A 26,132-nucleotide genomic window follows, 5' to 3' on the forward strand; every position below is an offset into this window, starting at 1 on the left:
AAGAGAAGCCATATGATAGTTAAGCTTGTGTGTCTGATTTATTTCACTTAACATTATGGTCTCAAAATGATGCATCCATTTTCCTACAAATGACTCAAGTTTATCCTTCTTTGTGGCAGAGTATTACTTCATTGTGTATAAATACCACATTTTCTGTATTCATCTGTTGATGGGCAGATCAAGTACTTCCTATATTTAGCTATTACAAACTGTACGATAAACATGGGAGTACATATATCACTATAATATAATGCCTTTAACTCTTTGAGGAAAATAGAAAGAGACTAGGTGGGTTGAATGGAATGTCTACATTTAGTTTCTTTCTTTTCTTTTTTTTTTTTTTGAGGAATCTCTATTTTGATTTCCATAGTTATTATACTACTTTACATTCCTATCAACAATGAAGAAAGATTGCTTTTCCCCTGTAGCCTCACCAGCATTTGTCATCACTTGATTTTGAATGATGGCTATTCTTTCTGAAGTAAGATGGAATCTCAGTGTTGTTTTAATTTTCATTTCTCTAATGGCCAGAAATGTTGAACATCTAAAAATGCATTTATAGGTCATTTGCACTTCTGTGAAGTGTTTATTCATTTTGGATACCCGTTTCTTGAGTGGGTCTTTTATTTTCTGGGGGCTAATCTTTTGGTTGTTTTATATATTATAAATATTAGTTCTCTGTCCAAGCAAAATATTTTCCCCTTCTCTAGGTTGTCTCTTTGCTCTACTGTTTCCTTTGTTGTGCAGAAGCTTTTCAATTTGATACAATCCCATTTGTTGATTCTTGATGATATTCTTTGTGCAATGGGATTCCATCCAGAAGGATTTTATTTCACTCTGTTAAAAGCCCTTTGTGAAAAACTTACTCAAAATATCATATTAAGTGGGGAACAACTGAAAGCTTTCCTTCTAAAATTAGGAATAAGACAAGAATGTCCTCTATCTCTGTTCTTGTTCAATATAGTACTTGAAACATTAGCCAGAGCAATGAAGTAAGAGGAGGAAGTAAAATGGATATACATATAGGAAAGGAAGAAATCAAATTATCAATATTTGCAGATGACATGCTTCTCTATACAAAAGACTCAAAAATTCCACCAAAAGAATTCTAGAATTAATAAAAAAAATTCAGTGATGTAGCAGGATAAAAATAAATAAATACATAAATTCAATAATATTCTACACCGATAATGAACTCACTGAGAAAGAAACTGGGAAAACAATACCATTCACTATAGCATCAAGAAAAATTAAATACTTAGGCTAATTCCTAATCAAGGAAGTGAAAGACCTCTATATTGAAAACCTCAGTACTCTGAAAGAGGAGATCAAAAAAGACATTAGAAAATGGAAAGATATCCTCTGTTCTTAGATAGACAGAACCATTATAGTTAAAAAAGTCCTTACTTCCAAAACTGTTGTAGAGATTGAATGCAATCCCAATCAGAATACCTCCCAGAACTAGAGAAGACAAGCCCAAAATTCATATGGAAACAGAAGAGACCAAGAATAACAAAAGCAACCCTGGGTAACAAAAGCAAACCAGGAAACATCACAATCCCAGACTTCAAGTCGTAGTACAAAGTTCCAGTGATTAAAAGCAGCAAGGTACTGGCACAAAAATAGACACATGGATCAGTGGAACAGAATAGAGGATGCAGAAACAAGCTCATGGACATCAGCTAACTGATCTTTCATAAAGGAGCCAAAAACATATAATGGAGGAAGGATGGACTCCATAATTAATGGTCCTTGAAAAACAGGCTAATCACATGCAGAAGATTGAATCTAGACCCATATATTTCACCATGTACTAAATTCAAATCAAAATAGATCAAAGATCTAAATGTTAAAACAGAAATACTTAACCTGCTAAAAGATACAATAGATAAAACTCTTGAAGACATACACATAGGTGGGCTAAGGATTATAAGTCACATAAGCATCTCTCTTTTGTACAAAACAGTCTAAGATCCATCCTATACTATGGTGAATTTTCTACAATATATCAAGAGATGAATTTTGCAAGTGTGCATAACATCCGCCATATCCTCAATGTTCTCTGGGTGCCATGATGAGAAAAACACTGTTCAAGTGAAATCAGCAATATCTTCACATCCTCCTTAAATTTTCTTCTATTTTAAAAAGAGAAACAAGGAGTCCTGGAAATATTGATACTTTATGGAAAACCTAGAGAAGCAGCTGGGATTGGATTATGATCTCCATAGAGATTGAGTTGGGTATCATAATTATGATAACCTAGGAAGTCCTCATAAGATACCACATATGTATTTAAGATTCTACTTTAAAATTTTGATCTCACTTAAAAGCCAAATGCCCTGGTTTTTTTCCATATGTTACTGGAAACTCACTACCACATATGTATTTAAGATTCTACTTTAAAATTTTGATCTCACTTAAAAGCCAAATGCCCTGGTTTTTTTCCTTATGTTACTGGAAACTCACTATTAGTGATATTTGATGATGACTTCTTCCTTCTAGTTAAGTGGCTTAGTTTTTTTTTTTCTTCCAAGTTTTAAGCATGTTTTTTCCTTAGCTGATTTCACCTGGGTCTGCTGGCAGGACAATGATGTACATTTTTCCTTTGCCATTCTTGAATTCTCCCCTGAACGCCACACTTGTGCACAGTTTCCTCACTGACAGCACGTCTTAAAATTTTAGCAAACATTTAAACAGCAGGACCAAAACAATAGTAGTCTGCTTCCCAGAAATTTCCGTTGTGAATAAATCCTTCTACTACGGGGCCAGGGATTTAGCTCAGTGGTTCCACCACCTGCCTCGAAAGCACAAGGTCTCAAGTTCAATCCCTGGTACCAAAAAAAAAAAAAAAAGCCTTCTACTATGAACCCAACAACCCAGAGCCAATTATAGGAAGTATTTCTTTTCACCTTCTTAGGCAGCTATATAAAATCTACCAGAATGTCATGTTGTTATAACCCCAAAACATATTTCAAGTTTCACACCAAAGGTCTCCCCATTCCCATGTTGAAAATGTCATCACCTTTTACCTGCGTTAAAACAAAGCCTCCCAACTCAGTTCCTTGTTTTTATTTGTCCCTTACAATTCAGTCTCCATATAAGGCAATCTTTGGCATGTATTAGGCAATCTGTACATCACACACATCCTTTGCTGACAGTGCTTTCAGTACTAACATACAACATATTTTCAATAGAATCTCAGAGCCAGCAGGAACCAAACGATGGAGACCTGCCTGCCTCAGCTCACGCCTCCCTGATCGCAGTACCCCTCCTCAGCTTCAGACACATTGGTTTTCTGGTTGATTGTTGAGCAGACTTATCTCTCTGCTCCCTTTAGGGTCTTTATCATCTCTGTTTGTGGAGGAGAGGGTTGAAAACTAGCCCAAACCAAAGGAAAAGACTCTGTCCTCACATGGTGACAGAGAGCCCTCGTGTCTTCTTTTCCTTATAAGGGCCCTTGGATTAGGACCCCATAACTGTGAACTCATTTAACCTGTATCACTTCCCCACAGGCCCTACTTAAGTACAACACTTTGGGGCTTAGGGCTTCCACACATGAATTCTGGAAACACAAACATTCGATCCCCACCAGATAGGAAAGCTGATAATGCTTTCTTTCTTGTCATTGCTTTTGAAATGGAGTCTCATGATGTTACCCAGGCTGGTCTCAAACTCCTAAGCTCAAACAATCCTGTCTCAGCTTCCCAAGTAGCTAGGACTACAAGTGTATGCCCCATCTTGGGTCACTGGACCCAGTATTTTGACACTGTCATTTATTATTTTGCCATTTAATGAAAGATATGGATCTCTATGAAGATCTAAGAAGTTTTTATCTGATCAAATAGATACACCACAAGGGCAGGTAATTAGTTATCTGATGATGGTTAATGGGGGCTCCACCAGAAAGCAGAAACAGACTGTTGGAAAAGGTGACAAATTGAACAAATTCTTCAAAACTGTTCAAATTTAATCTCTCAATCAACTCCCCCAAAAAGTCCCAAAAACATGTTATGTGTTTGGTTGAAAGACTTATAGACACTCAACTACCAGAGATCCAATGAGTGCTAAGACTGGAACTCACTCCTGACAGTGTCGGTTCTTATTCAGGATCACTGCAATCGTGGTCAACTTGAAAAATCAGCCTTGTTCTTTCTCAAGCCAGATTCCTGGAATAGGTTGGGATGATTCTTAACACAGGAGAATTCTTCAATTTCTGGGCCTCCGAGGCTTCCCTGGGAGTGAACCATTTGGGCTCAGATCCCAAGGGTCTAAAATAGGGTCTTAGCTGATGGCTTCTCAGGGTTCTCAGGATGTGCAGGCATCTGAAAAGTAATTTATGAATATGAGTGTGCCTATCAGTTCCACAAAGAAAAATGCAAAATGGAAATTTAGATCTCTTGTCTTTCGAAGAAGTGAGTTTCCTTTAGTGTAGGATAGTGACAGTAATTCAACACGATGTGGCAGAAAAGCACTTTTTACGAATCTCATAGCAGAATAGTCAAATCAAGATGGATTTATGATAATGTCATTTGGTAGTTATTACAGACTTTCTATATACAATTTTAAAAACTGCAACAAATATGATTTTTACATTTCCTAAAGAAAGTTTTTCTTTAGAATAAAATGTTATTGTACTTTTGTGAAATGCCAGAGTTCATATTAATATGAAAATGCTTTTATTTATAGTTTTTAAATAGATTCAAATGGCTAATTTAATTTTTCAGAACATTAATATTACCATTAATTAAGGTACTGTCCAGAGTAATAATAATCTTTAAAAAATGAACATTATTTTTGGAAACACATTTTAGGGAAAAGTATTTAAACTATAGCCACCAATCTTTTATTTTGTTATTCGCAGCATAGCTTAACGGATGCTTCAAATTCTAGAGAAAACTGTTTCACATGAGATGAATGGAGAAATATCCCACATCAGTACTAAATTCAGAGCACTATGAAAAGGAGAATAATAATATAATACCATGATTAGAAGTACAAGGTGTAAATTCATACCCACTTAAGGAAAAAACAAGAAATTTCATGACATATGATATAATCAACATGCAAAATATTAAAGAGAGCCAATGAATTTGAAATAAAAATAATTCATCTGTTAATATCATTATTCTTCAGCAAAAGTTCAATAATGACACTAATGATAGCATACTTCACATGGACTATTGCAGTTATTATAGGGTAGTTTTTGGAAGGAGATTTTGATGCTTTGTCATCTAAAGCTGGTAGCAAATAGTGACTTTACAGACCCAGATTTCATATTTTCATGCTTAGAAATATGTATTTGAGCTTCATCTCATAATGTTGATGGTTTTGTAAGACAAAAATCAGCCTTTAATCACATGGTAGTAAATTTACATGAAAGATCAGGAATTGAGTAGAAATATAAAAGTGGCATTGTGACAGACATAATGTGGTAGACTGGAGTGTGTGCAAGTTGAGCCCCAAAACTTGGTGACTTAAAACATCTCAGGTTATCTTCTTACTCAGTAAGTCCCACTGGGGAAATTGCCCTGGCAGCCAACATTCATGCAGGGTAAAGGTTGCAGGTGCAATGAGACTTCCACAAGGAAGAGAGGAACAGAGAGAGCCACGCAGGCAGGCAATTGCTTCCTCTCATAAAGCATGGCTCTCTCCAAATCATCGTGTATCGCATGGCCACGCCTCACTTCAAGGAAGAGGAGGCTCTCGTCTTATCATGAGCTCCTAAAGAAGGAGTAACTAGGTATCCAGGATTCGCAGATTCTACAAACTTTTTAAATACAAAAGCATACACATATGTGTTTAAAAATGCATACATGTTTGAAAATGCATATCTGTCAATATATTTAAGTAGAATATATGTATATATATTTTTTCTTTAAGTAGAATGTAAACATTACTGTGATAAAATGGGAGGGCATACTGATGTCAGTGAAGTCCCAAAAGATGAAAGAAAATCTAAGACTCTCAAAATGGAGGTAGAGTAATAAATATATGGAAAACATTGGTTTACACATTGGATTGGGAGTGTAGCTAAGTGGCTGAGGTCTTGCCTAGAATACTCGAGAATTTAAATTTGAATCCAAGTACTACAAAATAAGTACGTAAAGGACCCACAAGTAAACTAAAAGCAAATAAATGGGCATTAAATCTATTCTGTTTATTTCTACTCAAGAGTACCTGGAAAGTCAAAGAGTTTTAGTAGAAAAACTATAAAAATATAATAATGTTAAAAGTAAAAGTAAAAGAAATCAAGTATGAGATGCGTGATTCGGAAGGAGATCAAGCAGTCATCTTGTTTGCTTCTGTTGATGATACTCTACAGTGTTTCCTTTTTAATACATTAATATCCAATTAGAGATTTCTTCAAACCATACTTTCTACAGAAATTTTTTTTTTTCGGTACTGGGGATAGATCTCAGGACCTTGAGCTTGCAAGGCAGGCGAGGTGCCACTGAGCTATATCCCTGGCCCTAGAAATTTTTATTTTATCCAAAAAATAAATAAAAGTTCACTTAAAACATTTCCAGTTACTACTATTATCTTCCTTCCTACTTTCAATAAGTGATACATATAAATCAACATATATATTAATACTTAATTACTTCAATATTAAATGAAGGAGCATTTGAATGGGACGAGTAGAAAATTATCAATTATTAAAAATAACTCAGGGTCGGGGATTTAGCTCAGTGGTTTCAGCACCTGTCTCGCAAGCGCAAGGTCCCGAGTTCAATCCCAGGTACCAAAAAAAAAAAAAGAAAACTTTTAACGGGCCAGGGATTTAGCTCAGTGGCACTACATCTGCCTCAAAAGCACAAAGCACAAGGTCCTGATTTCGATTCCTGGTACAGTAAAAAAAAAAAAAAAAAGGGCGGGAGATTCAGTGATTTGGTTCTGCTGCCTGCACCGCCTGCCGCACAAGAGCAAGGACCCAAGTTCGATCTTCGGTACCAAAAAAAAAAAGCCTCCAGAAAAAACTAAAATAAATAACTAACTCAATCCCTGGTACCAAAAAGAATAACTCAGAGTCATAGATTAATGATTACATAATAAATATTACATTATGTATTCAATTTTACTTTTTATGATTTATTGTCTCATAAAAAATGGCTCATCTGAAAAAGTCTCATCTAAAATCTTGTAACCAGGCTGGGTATGTTGCTGGTGTATTCTTATAATTCCAGCTACTCTGGAAGCTAAAGCAGGAGAATTCACAAGTTTGAGGCCAGTCTGGACAACTTAGCAATTTCATGTCTCAAAATAGTCCCAAAAAACTGAAAAAAAAAAACAAAACAAAAACCACAAAACAGAAAGGGCCATGATTGTAATTCAGTGACAGACAGCCCCTAATTCAATCTCCAGACCCAAGAAAGACAGACAGGCTAAACCCAGTAACCAAATACAAATAAAATAATTCCATGTGGTTTGGGAGAAGGTCCCTACCCAGAACCCTTTGGTGGTCCTGGGTGTGCTTAACGAAGTCTCCTCAAGATGTGAGACGCCCATACTGTGCTGTGCACAGAGCCGAGAGCTTTGGGACAGAGTCCATGGTTGTCTTCTGCGTTTTAAGAGTGTGACAACAAGAGACAGTCTGGATGTGTGGGAGGCGGCAGATGTTAGACAACAGATTTTCTGTCAGTCTCCCCCAGTTGTCTTACAAGCAGTGCTAGGCCTTGGATTTTCAGGAATACAGTAGCATGGCCGTGCACTCACTAGAGACCTGCAGCGTTCCTTCTCTATGTATGGAATGAGAAATGCTCACCCAGACTCAAACCTGAGATCTTCCAGGCCAGTTTCTCTCAACCCAAGACTGGAGAATGAGAACCCATTTCCAACTTGGGATCAGTGAAATGAGATACATCTTGTCAGTCCTTTCAGGGTGCTGTGATGAAACACCTTGACTACACAACTTACAAACCCCAGAAACTTATTTCCTATTGTTCTGGAGATGGACAGGCCCGAGTCCCCCAGGCCCTGCAGGTTGGATGTCTGGTGCAGACTCCTCTCCTGCCCCACAGTGGCCCCTTCTCATGCACCTCACAGCCAGGTCCAGCCTCTAATCAACACCTAAGGAAAAGCACAATTGTGCATGGCTTCCCTAATGCTTTTCCTCTGAAATCATCCACCCCCTCTTTTATCTCAGTGAAGAGACAAAGCCTTAGTTACTGGCCTCTGTCATCGAGGGCAGGACAGAGAGGGCCTGTCTTTCCTAGCAGAGGCTCCCACACAGGAGCAGCACATGTCACCTAGTGCTGGTGACCTCACATGCACCCGGCTGTCATTGCATATCCTCCCTGGACCCCTGAGCACAGCAATGATATCTCCAGCAGGCCTCTCCTGTGCAAATGGTTGTCCCCACAGCTGGGGACCCTGCTGCCACACCCTAGGCTCACTGTGTTTCAGGCATGGCCTGGGGTCTGCAGGTGGTGAGTGGTGCATCACCTGCTGAGCCTCCCTGGGGTTCAGGACCCTGTACAGCACTCACCCCATCTGCCAAGCACACAGCATTTCCTGGCTTGGAGGCCACACTGCACTTCGTGATGTTAGCAGTGCATAACATTTCCTCCTGTCAATACATGAAATTACGGACAGTTGCGGGGAGAAAATACAAAACTTCAGAAATTAAAAGGTGATGTTTTAGCCAGAAAGAAAGTGCTAAAATAGTTAAAGCTAAATAGATAGAAGGGTGTTAATGGAAATCTCTCAACTGTAAAATTGTAATCCTTTATCCTAGTCCTTTAGGACTGTGTAAATCGCCAGTGAGCACTGACTGAAAGAGACATGGTCTTAACATCAATCATTGTTCTTATCTGACCTTGGTTCTATCCAACCTTGCCTCAGTTACTGAGGCATTATCAAAATATCAACCACTCTGACGGGTCTCTCTCCCCTAAAGATAATTTAGTGGACTCCAGATTTATATGTATAACTCACTGGACATCTCCACTTCGCTGTAACACTCCTCCAAACCAGGATGGCCAGGATGGGCAAATTGAAATTCTGACAATCCCAACAAAACCTGCCCACCCCTAGTCTCCTGCATTTCCATTAACAGCACCTCATCTTGCCCATGTGTCGGGCAACTGCTTAACTCAATTTCTCGCCTTCTGCCTAACCCAGCAGGAAATGCTATTGAAATATCTTCAGAATGTACCCCAAATCACTTCCTGCTTGTAACCATTTTCCCAGGTCATTTTCATAACCAAGTCTGTGCTACCAGTATCACTTATGACGGTGCCCTCAATAGCTCCTCAAATAATCTCTCTGATTCTTCTCTTGACCTTTTGAGATCTATTCCCATACAGGAGACACTGTGTGGCTTATATTTTAAATTATGAGTTGTAATACTGCAGGCCTCTGCTTAGATCCCTGCAAGGGATCCACATTCCCCCAAGGTTTCAGCAGTTAGAGGTTTTCTGTGGCAGATCCCCTCTCTAACCTCTATGACACCCAATCTTCTTGATCACCCTGGCTTCCTGGCATTCTTTGAACTGGGAAGCATATCCTCAGCACACAGTGCTGTCTTGCTATTTTACCCGACTGGGAAACAGCCCCTAGGTATCCACAGGGCTAGCCTTCACCTCCTCTGTGTCTTTGCTTCAGTTCACCTTCTTGCTAAGATGTACCCTGGCTACCCATTTTGAAACTGCAGTTTGCACACATGGATAATCAGTGTGTACATCAAGTCATCTTTACTCTGCTTGTTCCAATTATTCTTAATTACATACTCTCTCCTAATTTATTATGGAATATACATATTATTCTATCTACTGCTCATTTTCTCTCTGTATGCAGAATTGCTACATAATCTATGTATGGACAGAAATTTTTCTGCTATATGTATAACACACATTTTAGAAAGTTTCTTCCCACAGGAGGCACTAAACAAGTATTTTGTACTCATAACTATCATGGTTAGCTAACCATACTTTTCAGTAATTACTTTTTATCTACCTAAACAATTAGAAAAATAGGTATTGTATTATATAGGAGGATAGCCAGAGAAGTGTGTGGGACCTGGTAGAAAAATAAAGTTACAGACTTCTGAATAAGCCAGTGAAATGGTTCTGTGTTTTTCTTCACCATCTTAGTGCTCTTTCTTGTGCCATTTAGGAACGTTGCATGTTTCTGGAAGTAGAGGGATTGTGATACCAAGAACCATGCCGCAACTTTCAAGGAGTAATCAGCCCACAGAATAAACCTGACTTGGCTCCAAAATTAATTTCATGTGAAAATTTTGAATAAAATCATTTTATCCCATAACAAGTGTGAACTTGTTAATTGTGGAGTAGAAAACTTGACTTTTATAAAGTAAAACTGAAGAATTCAAATGCCAAAGATGTTCTACTCTTCCATATAAATAGTCACTAGAGTCTCAATACCTAGACACTAGTGATACGTAGTTAAATGATTTCTGCCTAATGACAGAAAATCCTTAATAAGACACTAAAGATTAAGAAAACAATTCATGTAAGAAATTCTCCTCACTTTATTTTGTTTTGTTTTGTTTTGTTTTGTTTTGTTTTGGTACCGGGGATCAAACTTGAGTCCTTGTGCTTGCACAACAGGCAGCAAAACCACTGAACTAAATCCTTGGCCCAAATAAAAACGTTTCTTTTTTTCGGTTTTTTTTTTTTGGTTTTTTTTTTGGTACCGGGGATCGAACTCGGGTCCCTGACAATTAGATAAAATAAATAGACATTGGTATTTTACATCTTATTGGCCATAAAATGTGGTTTTGCTGTTGAGCTAAAATACCTCATATTTTCTTAATTACAAATAGTGTAAATAAAATTAAAATGCTATTTGCTATTATGTGCATTGTAGTAATCGGGTACATCAAAACATAAATGCAGATATTAAGGGTCATCATTGCTCACTAAATAATCAATATTTAATCTTAGAAGAATGAAAACAGACCTCTGTTTATGAGTAGGGTTCGATGAAAAATAACATTCAATCCATGAAACCGCCAAAAATTAAATGAGGACAAACTAATAAGTTGCTGATATTGGTCTTTAAATCATCTTACTTTTAACTAACTCCAATCACATAGCATATATGAATAACACTGCTTTTTACCTCTTAGGAGCATCCTGTTTGAAAGACTTCTGAGGATTAAAGTTTAATTCTGTTAGTTTCACAGGTGCCAAGTGAGTGTCATGATAATTCTGCACTTTATTGCTGGATGAACCAAACTGTTCTGACAATCCTTTGCCTCTTTAGCCACCAGAGGATTATACATAGGCTGCTGTCCAAATCCTGTTAAGGAAATGCATATGTCTTCTAAAATAACTCGCTTATACTGGTTGCACAGCTTTCTGCATCCTGGTAAGTGAGACACAGAAGCACATGCACTGTCTGCCTCTAGGCTCTAACCTTCCAAAATAGAAGACACGGTCGGCCTATTACTCAGTGGCAGTGTAGAGGACTAGATATACAATTTCATATGGGTTCCTTATTGACATTTTTGAATTTGCTTTAAGAATGTATAAGAAAAACATTTACAAGAGAAGATCACTCTTTATTATTGCTTAGTGATAAAATATAAACAGATTCCCACTGATGCATAATCTACAGTTGGTAGATGTACCCATGATAAATTGCTCTAAAGAGATTGCAAAAAGTATATGCAGACCATAAGCATTCTATAGTATGAACAATACACCCAGAATATATGATGCTTTGATCATTTTGTAGTTTCTAATCACAACATGGGAAAACCTGTCACTTGCTGCGAACATTCTGACTACCTAAAAGTAGACCACAAACTCAAAACCTTGAGGAGAAATTGCCATGGTTCCCTACCCATTTGGCTCAGCTTGGAAATGTGGACCAGGAAGTCCCTATCCATAATCTTAGGGATACAGTTTTTTCAACATTTTTCCAAAGTTCTGACTGTGAAGTTTATTAGGCATAAATGAAAACAAATGAGAGGATATGAAACAAAAATGGAATAAAACTAATGATTTGATTATTAATTTAGGAATATGAACTGAGTGAGTTATAGAATAATCAGCTCAACAAAAAGATATGTAAAGAATAGAAGCAATTCCTTCGGACCCATTCTGCAGGTGAGAATACAGGAGCAGAGCTGAACCGGGAGTCTTGTGACTGTCATGCTGCCCCAGCATTTGGGAACCACCAAATCATAATAGAAAACGATCAGCTCTCTGAATGCTCGTATCATTTGCTCACTTAAAAGCACAATCTGTGTGGAACCTATGTCATGAAAAAGAATAAGAAAATATATTTCCTGGCCCTTAAGTTCTCCAGATAACATGTTCTCTTATCGAACCACATGTACAATTCACCTGAGTGCACAACAATTTTCTTCCATTTTACATAAAAGACATATATGTTTACCTAGCACAAATCATATTATAGTGACTTGCCTCCCCCTGCAAAATCCTCTTAGGTGTCAGGTGCAGAAAAGGCTCTTGTGGCAGAGAGTAGAATGTTTATCAAACATTACATCTGCTTTTCCACATTCTTAATTCCTATGTATCCATGGCCTGGGGAACTAAAACTAGTCTGGACCCAGGAGCTGGGGAGGAAAGGTTGTGTCCTTCCAGGCCAAGCTGTCAGTAAGCTGGATACCACCTTCACTTGGTGCTGCTTCTGTTACAGCAACCACACCAGTGCCATTCTGAATGCTGAGCCCCTCGCCTGACTATGATTGTGGACTAGAATATGCGCACACAGAAGCACATGCCTGCCCATGTCGACCTTTATCTGACACACACTGTGAATAGGAACACCTGTAATATAGACCCACTGAAACTGAGGGTCTGTGTTAGTGCATGCACAATCTTTATACAATAGCATAAATTCCAAAGTCATATTTGTGTCATGCTAGAAAAGTACTATGTATCACTGGGTGGTTCAAAGAAACAACCCAAGAGATGTTCCTCTAGACACTTCTACAAGTGGACATGAAGGTAAGAGACAAATGTTTAGACACTTTAAAATTTTTTTGTTGTTAAGGTTATCCAACTTAACTGAAACTTAGACATCTTTATTCATAAGATAAAAGTTGGTCTGAAGTTTTCCTTCCGCTCACCTTTAAATGTTCTCTGTATTTGTAGAAGTAGCAGACATTGTCCAGCACAATGAACTGGAAACACAATTTATATTATCTAAGAGAAAGCTGGAACTATCAGAATAGGGAAAAAAGAACCAATTCATATAAATGACATACTTTATTTTGAAAACCAGAATACTGATTTATTTTGAAGTAATTTTGGAGCCACAACAAACTTTCTTGGTTAGGAAATAGGCTCTACTACAATGTATCTCATTTGAGCTATTGCTCTCTAATAATTTTATCTGGTTCTTAACCATTCATGTCCCCTGTATGTGCATAGCTGGTGAAGGTTTTGACCTCATGTATACATTAAATAAGAGCAAGCAAGATAGAGAGGCTAGGCCAGAGTCCAGCTTCCTTCCTCTAACCTTGCAGAATTGGTTTCAAACATGTAGTAGGCACATGACTGTAGCCAGATACATTTTGTGTATGTAGTATATGGACTCAAGGTTTTTGACAATGAATACTGCCCAGCACAGTAGATGTGTTTGTTTCTCCATACCTCCATCATCCATTCCCTACACCGATGTGCTCTGTACTTCTTTATTCTGTATGGTTCCTTAAGGTGTTCAATATTAAGACCTCTGACTTGGCAGGTAGATATGTTCATTTATGTGTCTATTGTTTGAAGTGGATTGGCTCCAGTTTGGTTTAGTTTTAAATATCTTGGTAGCAACTTTCTGACACCTGATAGGTAATAAAATTTTGATATGAAACTTAAGCAACTAAGTACAGGGCCCTCTTCATCCATCAGAGTGTTGTATAGAAAACTGCAGAGTGGAGTATAGCAAGGACACACAGAAAGGCCTGTATTTAAAAAGAATACCTACCGGAGGAAAAATATTTGAAAGCATTTTCTGTCTTCCAGATATAAAAAATGTAAACAATAAAACCTAAAATCGCTTAAACTCCATGTTGCTTGGCTGGAGTTTTCAGTTATGAATAGCTGTCACTGCACAAAGTGTTGAGTCGATATAGGGAAAATAGGCATCTGATTTTGTAAAATTTTAAATGTTGACAATGTAGTTAATAATTCATATACTTTGATCTTTTTATCACAGTCAGACATATGAGGGCTGAAGAACGTTTAACAGACAGGCATTACAATGTGTTTGTTAATCTTTTCTAGCTCTCTTATCTTCAAAAGAATTCTAAATTCACCATACAGTGCATAGACCTTGCATTAGGGGAACTGAAGGAGTAATACATGTAACTTGTTTCCTTAATAGAGAATCTGCATATCGCCACATTCCCAGCATACCTGTAAAATACAGCACTGACATTTAGAATGCTTTGACAGTAATAATATAACCCAGCTTTCCTTGAGTTGGCTGCCTTTTGGTACCATTATCAGCACACCACCAGGTAGTTGGCAGCTGAGTCGCAGAAAGTCAGACTCTGAACGGTGGAACGAGCAGCTCACCAACGCCACCTACTGCTTGTAGGAATAGTGAGGACAGAAAAAAATGTGTCTAGAAAATTAGTATTGAGTCTACATTTTTTGTCAAGTCAAAACAAAAATACCACTGTAGCTGTGCTAAGACATATTGGTCAATAAAAATGAATAGTAAACAAGATTTTTCAACTCGTTTAGATATTCTTGGCCTCAGAATTTGGGGGAATTTATGAAAAGCACAAATTACTAAGAATGTGTCCCAAGTACCAGATTTAGGTATTAGTCATTTTAAATCTTCTTTATATTTTTTACAAAGTTTCCTGTTGTAACTCTAAAAAGAAAATTCAAAAACATCATAGGCGTGTGTTCTCAGAAACGAAGAGTTTAACCATAGACCAGAATATTGACACTGACACCTAAACTTGGAATAAGAACCGGCCCTGGATTATCACTCTACACTCCTGGCTTGTAGATGACTCATATTTACATCGTGGTCCACTTTTCAAACCATGATCCCATGTAATTTTTACAACAGGAACTACTCTTTTATGCTTAAAGAATCAAAGTTGTGTAATGGTGAACGGGAAACTTGTTCAGGGTCCCTGGGTCATGATGTGGCTGACACCCAAGATTCCAGATGTGTTAACCTCAGGTTTCCATGTCTGCCAGAGTCTTCTCAGCTACATATCCATTAACCACTGTTGGTCCATGGAACTATGAATGAAGTAAAGTAGAGAAATTAATTCAGAGGAGAATTACCCGGCTCTGCAAAAAGGGAGCCCCAAACATCACATGTTAGAAAGGACCAAGATGCACATCACACAGAGCTAAATTTAAACTCCAGATTTATTTACTTACCTACTTACTACTATGAGATTTTGATAAAGAGACCACTATTTTTTAAACTTGGATTTCCTAAAATTAAGAAAAGAATATCTACCATTTAGAATTATTTTAAAGATAATGTAAGTCCAAATTCAGATTCTTTGCTCAAAAGGCTGGTTATATGGAAATAGTGGCTTATATTATTGGTAAATTACTGTAATGTCAGGTAAAAATAAATGAAAAACACAGAAAGTGTACTCAGAACTATGCACATTTGACACACATATATTAGCATCATGAATATATATATATATATATTATATTCTCCCTTCTTAAAAATATACATTTTTAGAATGAAGAGATACATTAAAATTTAATCCAGAAACTCTTTGGTGTCATTTCAGTTACAGTTCTGGGGTTTATATTCTTTTCCTTGTGACTTAATGCTTTCTCCTCATATTACTTTTAAATAAGATTTTATTTGTTCACTCCACAGATGAAAGAATGAACAAACCAGAAAATACATCATGATTACTTATAGAGTTGATTTTGACTACATAACTTTCCGAGTCGGCAACCACACACCAGCTTACTTCCTGGCACATCTTGAAAATAACTTAACACCAATGCAAGGGCATACTATGTTCTAATAGAAATGCTAATGAGATCAATGTTTTTACTCATACAGATCCAATATCATTATCCAATATTACAGACATAATTTCAAATTTTATATTATGGGATTAATATTGCATAAGATTAAACTGTGTAAGATTAATATTTTCTGTATCAATTACCCACCAGGAATAAAATATATATATATATAGGGAAATATATGACACCATCGGGGAATTTTTTTCCCATATCTGTGAGATTGCTTTGTACTTGATGAAAAGCTCTGCTCCTAGTTTGTGAAAGGTTTAATCTTCCATTAATATATCATTTATCCTTTGATTTTTCTTGCTTTTATATGTTTTTAACAGTATGCAGAAAGGATCATTTGAGCTTTATTTCTGGTTGAAATTTATATGTCATGATAAAATTTACATTTGAAGGCTCACCGTTGGATAGTATGAAAACATGTTTATATGTGAGGAAAAGTTTATAAAGTTAGTAAAAAAAAATCCTAGTGAGTAGATGTACTTAAAGGACTTTATATTAAGGAAAAAATAATTTGCGATTAAAATGAAATTCGAGGCCGAATCAGCCCGCTGCAGACAGGCAGGTTTGCAGACTCCCTACCGAGGTCGCGAGTCACCCGGAACACACCAAATCAGCCCACGCCCCAACAGCAATCCACTGGACACCACCACCCCCGCACTCCTCTGGCCTCTTCTCTGTACAGCCACCTGGTTCCACACTACAAAGACGCAGAGAACACCAGACCACCAGACCACAGTACTGGGTGAGTTGGAGTCATCTTCACCTCCCATCAGGAATGGGTCTATCTTCAGGGGAAGGGCCTCTGGAACCTGCAATACAACTCTGCAGTGTTCAACCCTACAGGAGGACGGGGAGCTCAACTTGGGACTTGCAGCCAGAAATCTGCCTGAATCTCTTGGATCTGCGACTAGCTTGCTGAGACTCATTGACATATCTGCACACTGCTACCCATGCTGTCTATTGTGACAGTAGAGACATACCCTGAAAGAGGCCCTACATCTTCATTGTTTTTTTTATTCCTAAAATTAGTATTATTAGTTTGTTTTATTTCTCTTTCCTTTTCTTTTGCTCCTCTTATCTTTAATTTTGTTCCTGCTCTTTGCAAATATTTGTTTTTCTCTCCTTTTATTTCTTTTCTTTTCTTCTTTCTTTTCTCTTTCCTTTCTCTCTTACACTCACTCTCTTGCTCTCCCACATTGTTCGTTTTCCCTTTTTGTCCCTGTTTTGGTCTTCATTTGGAATTCTGCTTTATTTTACTATTATTCTCTTTTTCCTTCTCACCTGTGTCCTCTGGCCACACTGCTAACCTTCCTCTATCCTTCTTCCCATCTATCCCTCCCTCCTCAACCCCTTCTAACTCCCCATCCCAAAGGGTAAAGTTGTTATATTAAAGAGTTTATTCACTATATGTTGGGTTGGTCCTCGATCTTGATTTAATTCACACAGCTAAAGGTGACAGATTAATAACTACCACAAAATGTCATTTTTGAAGATGTACTTGATGCAGTGGTGTTGCTGATTGTATCACTTGGGCTAAGGTGTTGTTATTGATCTAGTCAATGAACCTTCCTAGTATAAGGAAAATGAGATAGCCTTAGAGTCATTAGAGACTCAAAACTGAAAGACCAGCTATATCTGGAAAACACCTCTGAGAAATAATCATTTCATAAGGGTTCTAATTACAAGCAACAAAGATACCTACAATAAGCAATTTCACACTATCAACCCAGGAGTTAAACCAAGGACAGTACAAAAAACAAAAATGAAAAGACATTTAAGCAAGGCACAAACTCAGACTTCCACTCCACCAAGGGTAAATCCTGGGGGAAATGAGATGGAAAACTCCCATAACCAACCACCTGGATACCCTGAACTGATAGCACAGGAAGTAACACAACAGATGGATGAGGCTCTAGAAAAATTCAAAGCAGAAATAATCTCCCAGATATCTACAGAGATGGTGAGCAGAGTGAAAGACATGATTAGAGGATCTAGAACAGAAACAGATTAAAAAAAATAGATGAGCTCAGAAACATGCTGGAAGGCATGAATACCCAGCATAAGAAAGAAATAGAAACTATGATCACCTAACATAAGAAAGAAATAGAATCCATGAAACAGATTCAAACAGATATTCAGGAGATCAAAAACTCCACTGAAAGTATCCACAGCCAATTAAGGGAATCTGAAGATAGAATATCAGATATAGAAGACAGAATTGCAGTTAGAGACCATGAAAATAGAGATTTCTTAAAAATAGTAAGGGACCATGAGAAATCGATTCAACAACTGCTAGATGATGCAAAGAAGAATAACATAAGATTGATAGGAGTCCATGAAAAAACAGGAGAAAGCACAATTGACATAAAATTTTAAAAAACCTGTTCACAGAAGTAATAGTGGAAAACTTCCCAGACAGAGGTAGAGAATTGGACATACAGATAAGTGAGGCATATAGAACTCCAGCTAGCCATGATCAAAAAAAAAAAAAAACTACATCTAGACATATAATAGTCAAGATTCCAGAAACCCAACAGAAAAACAAAATCCTACAAGCAATTAGAGAAAAGAAACAAATCACCTACGAAGGAAAGCCCGTCAGAATCACAGCAGACTTCTCAACACAAACCCTCAAATCAAGGAGACCCTGGAGTGAAGTATTTCAAGCCCTAAAAGAAAATAACTTCCAACCTAGACTGTTGTATCCTGCAAAATTATCTTTCAAAATCAATGGGGAAATTAGATACTTCCATGACAAAGAATACCTGAGGAATTTCATGAACACCAAACCAGCACTACAAGCAATTCTAAGCAATATCCTAGAAAAAAGCAATGAAGGCCACAACTCCATGAGGCCCAACAGAGGGAAGCCACCAGGCAAGGTAAGACACTAATGGGAAAGGGGGAAAAAATAAGAAATAAAAGAGCCAACAAAAGTAAAACAGCATGACAAGGATAGATCAATATCTATCAATTATAACCCTCAATGTTAATGGCCTCAATTCACCAATCAAAAGAAACAGACTGGCAGAATGGATTAAAAAGGAAAATGCAACAATATGCTGTATACAAGAAACACACCTAACTCAAAAAGAAACTCATAGACTGAAAGTAAAAGGATGGAAAACAGTTCTCCACACCACAGGAACCCAGAAGAAAGCAGGGGTAACAATCTTATTTTCAGACAAAGTAGATTTCAAACCAAAACTAATTAAGAGAGACAAAGATGGTCACTATGTCCTTGTGAAGGGAACAATCCAAGAGGAAGAGATGACAATCCTAAATATATATGCACCAAATACAAATGCCCCCAACTATACAAAACAAATATTAATAGACATGAAAAACCAAATAAACACTAATACAGTTGTAGTGGGGGACCTCAATGCCCCACTATCACAAATAGACAGATCATCTAGACAAAAAGTTAACAAGGAAATTCTAGAACTGAACCAAGCTATTGAACAAATGGACTTAATAGATGTTTACAGAGTGTTCCACCCCACAAAATCAGAATACACATTCTTTCAGCTACACATGGGTCATTCTCCAGAATAGACCACATCCTAGCTCATGGGACATATCTAAGTAAATGTAAAAGAATTGAAGTTACCCCCTGTATATTATCAGACCATAGTGCAATAAAATTGGAGATCAATAACATAAGAAACCACAAAAACCCAACAAACACATGGAAACTGAATAACACCCTCTTGAACAACCAATGGGTCACAGAAGTAATTAAAGAAGAAATTAAACAGTTTCTACAAGTAAATTAAAATGCCAGTACAACATACAGGAATCTATGGGACACAATGAAAGCAGTTCTATGTGGGAAATTCATAGCAGTGAATGCCCATATTAGGAAAACAGAGAAAACTCAGATAAATAACCTATTGCAGAACCTCAAACTCCTAGAAAAAGAAGAGCATAACGAATCCAAAGCTCATACAAGAGAGGAAATTATAAAGATCAAGGCAGAAATCAATGCAATGGAGACTAAGAGAACAATACAAAAAATCAATGAATCAAAGAGTTGGTTTTTTGAAAGAATAAATAAAATCAATAAACCTTTAGCCAACCTTATCAAAAAAAAGAAAGAAAAGGTACAAATACATGCAATTAAGAATGGAAAAGGTGAAGTCACAACAGATCCAGCAGAAATCCAGAGGATCATCAATACCTACTTCGAGAACCTCTACTCCAATAAAATGGAAACCACAGAAGAAATGGGCAGATTCCTAGATACATACGAATTGCCAAAGTTAAATGAAGAAGATATAGAAATTCTAAACACCCCAATTACAATGAGTGAAATTGAAAAATGTAATAAACTATTTACCAACAAAGAAAAGCCCAGGTCCGGATGGCATCACTGCTGAATTTTACAAGACATTTAAAGAAGAACTAATGCCATTACTCTTTAAACTCATCAAGGAAATTGAAAGGGAAGAAATACTTCCAAATTCATTCCTGGAAGCAAGTGTTACTTTGATTCCAAAACCAGGGAAAGACCCAACCCAAAAAGAGAACTACAGGCCAATCTCCCTAATGAACATAGATGCAAAAATCCTCAACAAGATACTGGCAAACAGAATACAGAGGGTCATCAAGAAGATCATACACCCTGACCGAGTCGGATTTATCCCAGGGATGCAAGGATGGTTCAACATTTGTAAATCAATAAATGGAATACACCATATTAAGAGAGTCAAGGACAAAAACCATATGATCATCTCAATAGATGCAGAAAAAGCATTCGACAAAATCCAGCACCGATTCATGATAAAAACTCTACAGAAAATTGGAATAGAAGGTTTTAATCTTAACCTGATTAAGGCTATCCATGAAAAGCCAACAGCCAACATCATACTAAATGGTCAAAAAGTGAAAACTTTCATGCTAAAATCAGGAACAAGACAAGGATGCCCACTATCACCACTCCTGTTCAATAGAGTTCTGGAAATATTAGCCACATCAATTAGAAAAGAGAAAGAAATAAAAGGAATAAAGATAGGAAAAAAAGAAGTTAAACTGTCATTATTTGCTGATGATATGATACTTTACATAGAAGACCCAAAAAATTCCACCAGAAGACTTCTAGACTTAATTGACAGATTCAGTAGAGTAGCTGGATACAAGGTCAACCTCAAAAAACAATAGCCTTCTTATACACAAATAACAGACTCACTGAGAGCAAAATTAGGGAAACAATTCCGTTTACAATAGCATCCAAAAAAATGAAATATCTAGGAATCAATCTAACAAAGGAAGTAAAAGACCTCTACACTGAAAACTACAGCACTCTGAAAAAAGATATAGAAGAGGATACAAGAAAATGGAAAGACATCCCTTGCAGATGGGTAGGAAGAACCAATATAGTGAAAATGGCCATACTTCCAAAACTATTATATAGATTCAATACTATGCCAATTGAAATTCCAACAATATACTTCACAGAACTAGAGAAAACAATCCAAAAATTCATTTGGAACATGAAGAGACCTAGAATAGCTAAAGCAATTCTAAGCAACAGAGACATGGCTGGGCGTATCTTAATCCCCCAAATTGAAACTATACTACAAAGCTACTGTGATAAAATCAGCATGGTACTGGCAAAGGATCAGATCTGAGGATCAGTGGAATAGATTAGAAGATCCAGAAACAACTCCAGACATACTCAGCCACCTCATCTTTGACAAAGGAGCCAACCACCATCACTGGAGGAAAGATAGCCTATTTAATAAATGGTGTTGGAAAAACTGGATCTCAACCTGCCAATGATTAAAACTAGACCCATACCTATCACCATGCACTAAACTAAGATCAAAGTGGATTAAAGATATAAATATTAAGACAGAAACACTAAACTTGCTGGAAGATAAGTTAGGTAGAACTCTTGAAGACTTGGCATAGGAAAAGACTTCATGAACAAAACCTCAGCAGCACAGGAACCAGCACAAAGAATCAGCAACTGGGATCTCATCTTATTAAAAAGCTTCTGCACTGCAAAAGAAACCACCAACAGAGCTAACAGACAATCTACAACATAGGAAAAAAAATTTAGCAGCTGTACCTCAGACAAAGGACTACTATCTAGAATATATAAATAATTGAAAAAAATCAGACCTCCCAAATTCAAAGACCCAATTCAAAAATGGGCATCTGAAATGAACAGACATTTCTCAGACAAAGAAGTAAAAGCAGCAAACAAACATATGAAAAAATGTTCAACATCACTGGTCATTTGAGAGATGAAGATGAAAACAACCCTGAGATTCCACCTTACCCCAGAAAGAATGGCTGCTATCAAGAAATCAACCAATAACAAATGCTGGCGGGGTTGTGGGGAGAAAGGAACCCTTCTCCATTGTTGGTAGGAGTGCAGACTGGTGCAACCACTGTGGAAGTCAGTATGGAGATACCTCAAAGAACTAGGACGAGAGGTCCCATATGACCCAGGTATTCCCCTGCTGGGTATCTTCCCCAAAGAATTAAAAGAATCATACCACAGTGATATATGTGCACCCATGTTCATAGCAGCACAGTTTGTAATAGCTAAAGCTTGGAAGCAACCCAAGTGCCCATCAACTGGAAACTGGATAAAGAAAATGTGTTTTTTTTTTATAAAATGGAGTACTACTCAGCCATAAAGAATGAAAATCTAGAGTCATTTATAGCTAAATAGATACATATCAAGGCCATACTCTTAAGTGAAATAAATAGGACACACGTGTAAATACCAAATAGTTTCACTAGTGTGAGAAACTGATAGTGTAAACAAGGGTTAAAATGATTAAAATGAATAACTGATAATTTGAAATAGGAAAAAAGGTCCAAAGATGAAGGAATGAAGGGAGGGGAAGGGGAAAGGAAAAACTATGAGAAAAGAAAAAAAAATGGAAATGAAATCTATGTAAATAGGTAAGGGTGGAGGGGGTGAAGGGTGCACAGGTAATGGGGAAAAAAATAAGAACCAAGATACATCATTTACAGGTACAAACACCCAATGATAAATGTAAATGAATTGTATACCTAAAATGTACCAATAAAATGAAATTCGATGAGGATTTATAAACCATGAATAATATTAATAAAACATTTTAGAAAGATAGATGAAAGAAGAAAATAGTAGTAGTATGAGGGAAGACAAAATGTAACATTTAAAATAATATTACATATGGTAGTCACAACCAACAGATTTTTAAAATTAATTTATTTTAATTTTTGATTTGGCAAGTCACATCACACGATTCAAAAGAAAAAGAGTGTAGAAATAATACACAGAAAAGACTCATCTTAAACATTGCAATTTCACCCTGTTTTGAACCTCAACCACACATATGTGACCATCTTTTAACAATAAAATGTTACATATATTACAAATCATACGACCTCAAGGTCTTCGAGTTTGTGACTCAGTAATGTTTTAGCAAAGTTATCTCTTTGTGCAATTATGACTCTAAGTCAGTTTTAGAAGACTTAGATGTCTCACACACATTTCCAGGTATGACCTGCTCCTGAAGTATTGCCCAGCACAGGCTGCCACAAACATGCTTTTTGCCTCTATAGCTGTGCCTCAGATACATGGTGCCAAACAGTGTGTGATCTCCAGTTCTGACTTCCTTAACTGTATGTGTTTTCAGGGATTTTTTCATGTTATAACTTGCATCCACAATCCCTTCCTTTTGATTGTTCACTAATATTCCATTATAAGTACACACATTCTATCTTTCCTTTCACTAGTTGATGGACATTTAGACTCTTAAATTTTGAACCATTTTTGGACCATTTTGAATAATTCTGCTATGAGTATCTCTGTACAGATGTTTTGTGGCTCTCTATTTTTATTTTCTGAGTAGGTTTTTTTTTGAAGTTCTTTTATTGGTACATTTTAGGTATACAATTAGTTTACATCTATCATTGGGTGCTTGTACCTGTACTTGATGTATCTTGGTTCTTATTTTTTCCCCATTACCTGTGTGCCCTTCACCCCCTCCACCCTTCCCTATTTACATAGACATCATTTCCATTTTTTTTCTTTTCTCATAGTTTTCCCTTCCCCTCCCTTCACCCCTTCATCTTTAGACCTTTTTTCCTATTTAAAATTATCAGTTATTCATTTTCTGAGTAAGTTTTTAAGAGTGGAGCTTTGTGACTTGCTCTCCCATTTGACCCCCATTTAATCAATATTACCTGGGTGACTGTACCTGTAATCTTATTGGTTGGTCATGGTTTTGTCCCACTTCATGCCCACCTTGTAAGTTTCCATTGGGTCTTATAGTTTTGTCCCACTTTGTACCCACCTCACCACATGGCTTTGCTGTAAAAAACATCTTTGAACCATGGGGTGGGTGGGCAACCCACTTTCTAGTCCCCCTTCTGTCTCTCTTAGGCAGAAGCTTTCTCCCAATAATTTTTTTTTCTACTTTGAAAAAAAAAAGAGTGGAAATGCTCTGTACATTTATTTAACATTTTGTGGAACTATCAAAACATTATATAAAGTCAGAGACTTATTTTACATTCCCACCAGCAAGACATGAGGATTCCTGCTTCCGATCTAAAATTTGTTATTATTGACATTTTTAATTATTTTATCTCTGATAATAAAAAGTGGGGAAAACCTTCAGGGTTAATGAGTCTGAATAAATTTCATGTAGTTTATATTAATTTCTATAGCTTTTTTAGTAAATGATTTATTTGAATCTTCTTAGTTGTTAAACTTTTTGCCTTAATTGAAGTATGAGTTCTTTGTGTGTTTTGGATGTAAATCTTTCAGACATGTCTCCTGCAAATGTTTTCTCCTGGCCCCTATTTTGTCATTTCTCTTTTCTTATTGATGTTTTTCAAAGCTCAATAGTTTTGCATATTGATGATGCATAAATTATTACTTTTTAAATTTTATGAATAATGCTTTTGGTCTAATACCTAAGAAATATTTAACTTAGTTGAGAACTCCAATGTTTTTCTTTATTTACTTTGAGATGTGTCACTATTTTAACTCTTACACTTGGTGACTACTTTTATTAGTTTCTTTTTCTCCTTCCAATGAATGTGTACACTTGCACACACATAGGATATGTGAACTTGTTTAAATAGATTTTTCACTAATCTCTAATTGAAACTTTGTATTCCCTACCTTTATAAACCGAGGCAGCCTTGGCGGTATCATCGTTTCCTATGAACCTGATGTAGTAGACATTGGAGATATTTTTATATAATGTAGCAACAGCATGTTCTCATTATTACTTACATACACTAACATTTTTAAGAGTAAAGCTTATTCATTTAGGAGTAAAACTTGTATTAACAACAGTGCATATCAAATATTTCATTAAAAATCTTGAAAATTACACTTTAAGAAATTTATTCCTGAACCAGGGATTTAGCTCAGTGGTTCACCGCCTGCTGTGCAAGTGCAAGGACCCGAGTTAGATCCCCGGTACCAAAAAAAAAAAAATTTATTCCTTTGTAATCCTATGCATTTCACATTATGAATGAACTTAAAACATATTTTTGAATGGAGGCCATGACTTTGTCTAATTATAAAAAGGACCTATGACAAACATGAAAGCTTAAAGGATTCTTTATATGGAGGCCTTTTTAAGTTGTCTTCTGGTATTTTCTGTATAGAAATATCTCATTTTTCCTGAACAATGAATGCTGCTCTGTATAGAAAGATGTGAAGGATTTGGGTGAAGAATTAGATTTTTTTGTTGTTGCTTAGGAGTGCCAAGTTTTGTTAGTATCATGAATCACAATTTCTTTAATTCAAGTATTATTCTGGGGGATGAGTGAGTTGGTATACGTTCTGATTTTATGATGTTCTTTTGTTTCTGCAGAATATTTTGTCTACTTCTTCCTTCCTTCATGTCCTTACCTTAACAGTTCTGAGGTACACAGGGTTTTTTTTCCCCATGTGCTGCTCCATGAAGAGCCATGTTCCCAGCCTCTGACCCTGCCATTCCTAAGCCTTCTTCTCCCTCTGCTCCCTATAGGTAGGGCTTTATTCCACCAGGTACTTGGGTGATTTGTTTGCATCCTACCATCCCTAGGTTCCATCTCCCTTTTAGATGATGTGGATTTCTGCCAATTCTCTGTGATGATTGGGTTTTACTAGATTTGTGTACATTTTGCTTTATTATATTTTTTGTCTTCTAG

General features: G+C 36.7%; 1 long non-coding RNA gene across 2 annotated transcripts in view; it reads right to left on the reverse strand.

The window, feature by feature from the left end:
* Positions 1-26,132, reverse strand: part of LOC101711770 (uncharacterized) — a 48,929-nt gene that overhangs the window by 16,225 nt on the left and 6,572 nt on the right. Inside the window, exon 3 of one of the 2 annotated variants that reach the window (XR_015440273.1) lies at positions 4,082-4,322. The exons of the other annotated variant lie outside the window; for it this stretch is intronic. This is a non-coding gene — a long non-coding RNA (uncharacterized LOC101711770). The remainder of the gene's footprint in view (positions 1-4,081; positions 4,323-26,132) is intronic. 2 annotated transcript variants of the gene reach the window in all.

Source organism: Heterocephalus glaber, unplaced genomic scaffold (genome assembly GCF_053883595.1).
Source record: "Heterocephalus glaber isolate CG9 unplaced genomic scaffold, H.glaber_assembly_v1.0 deba00001497, whole genome shotgun sequence".
Taxonomy (NCBI): Eukaryota; Metazoa; Chordata; class Mammalia; order Rodentia; family Bathyergidae; genus Heterocephalus; species Heterocephalus glaber.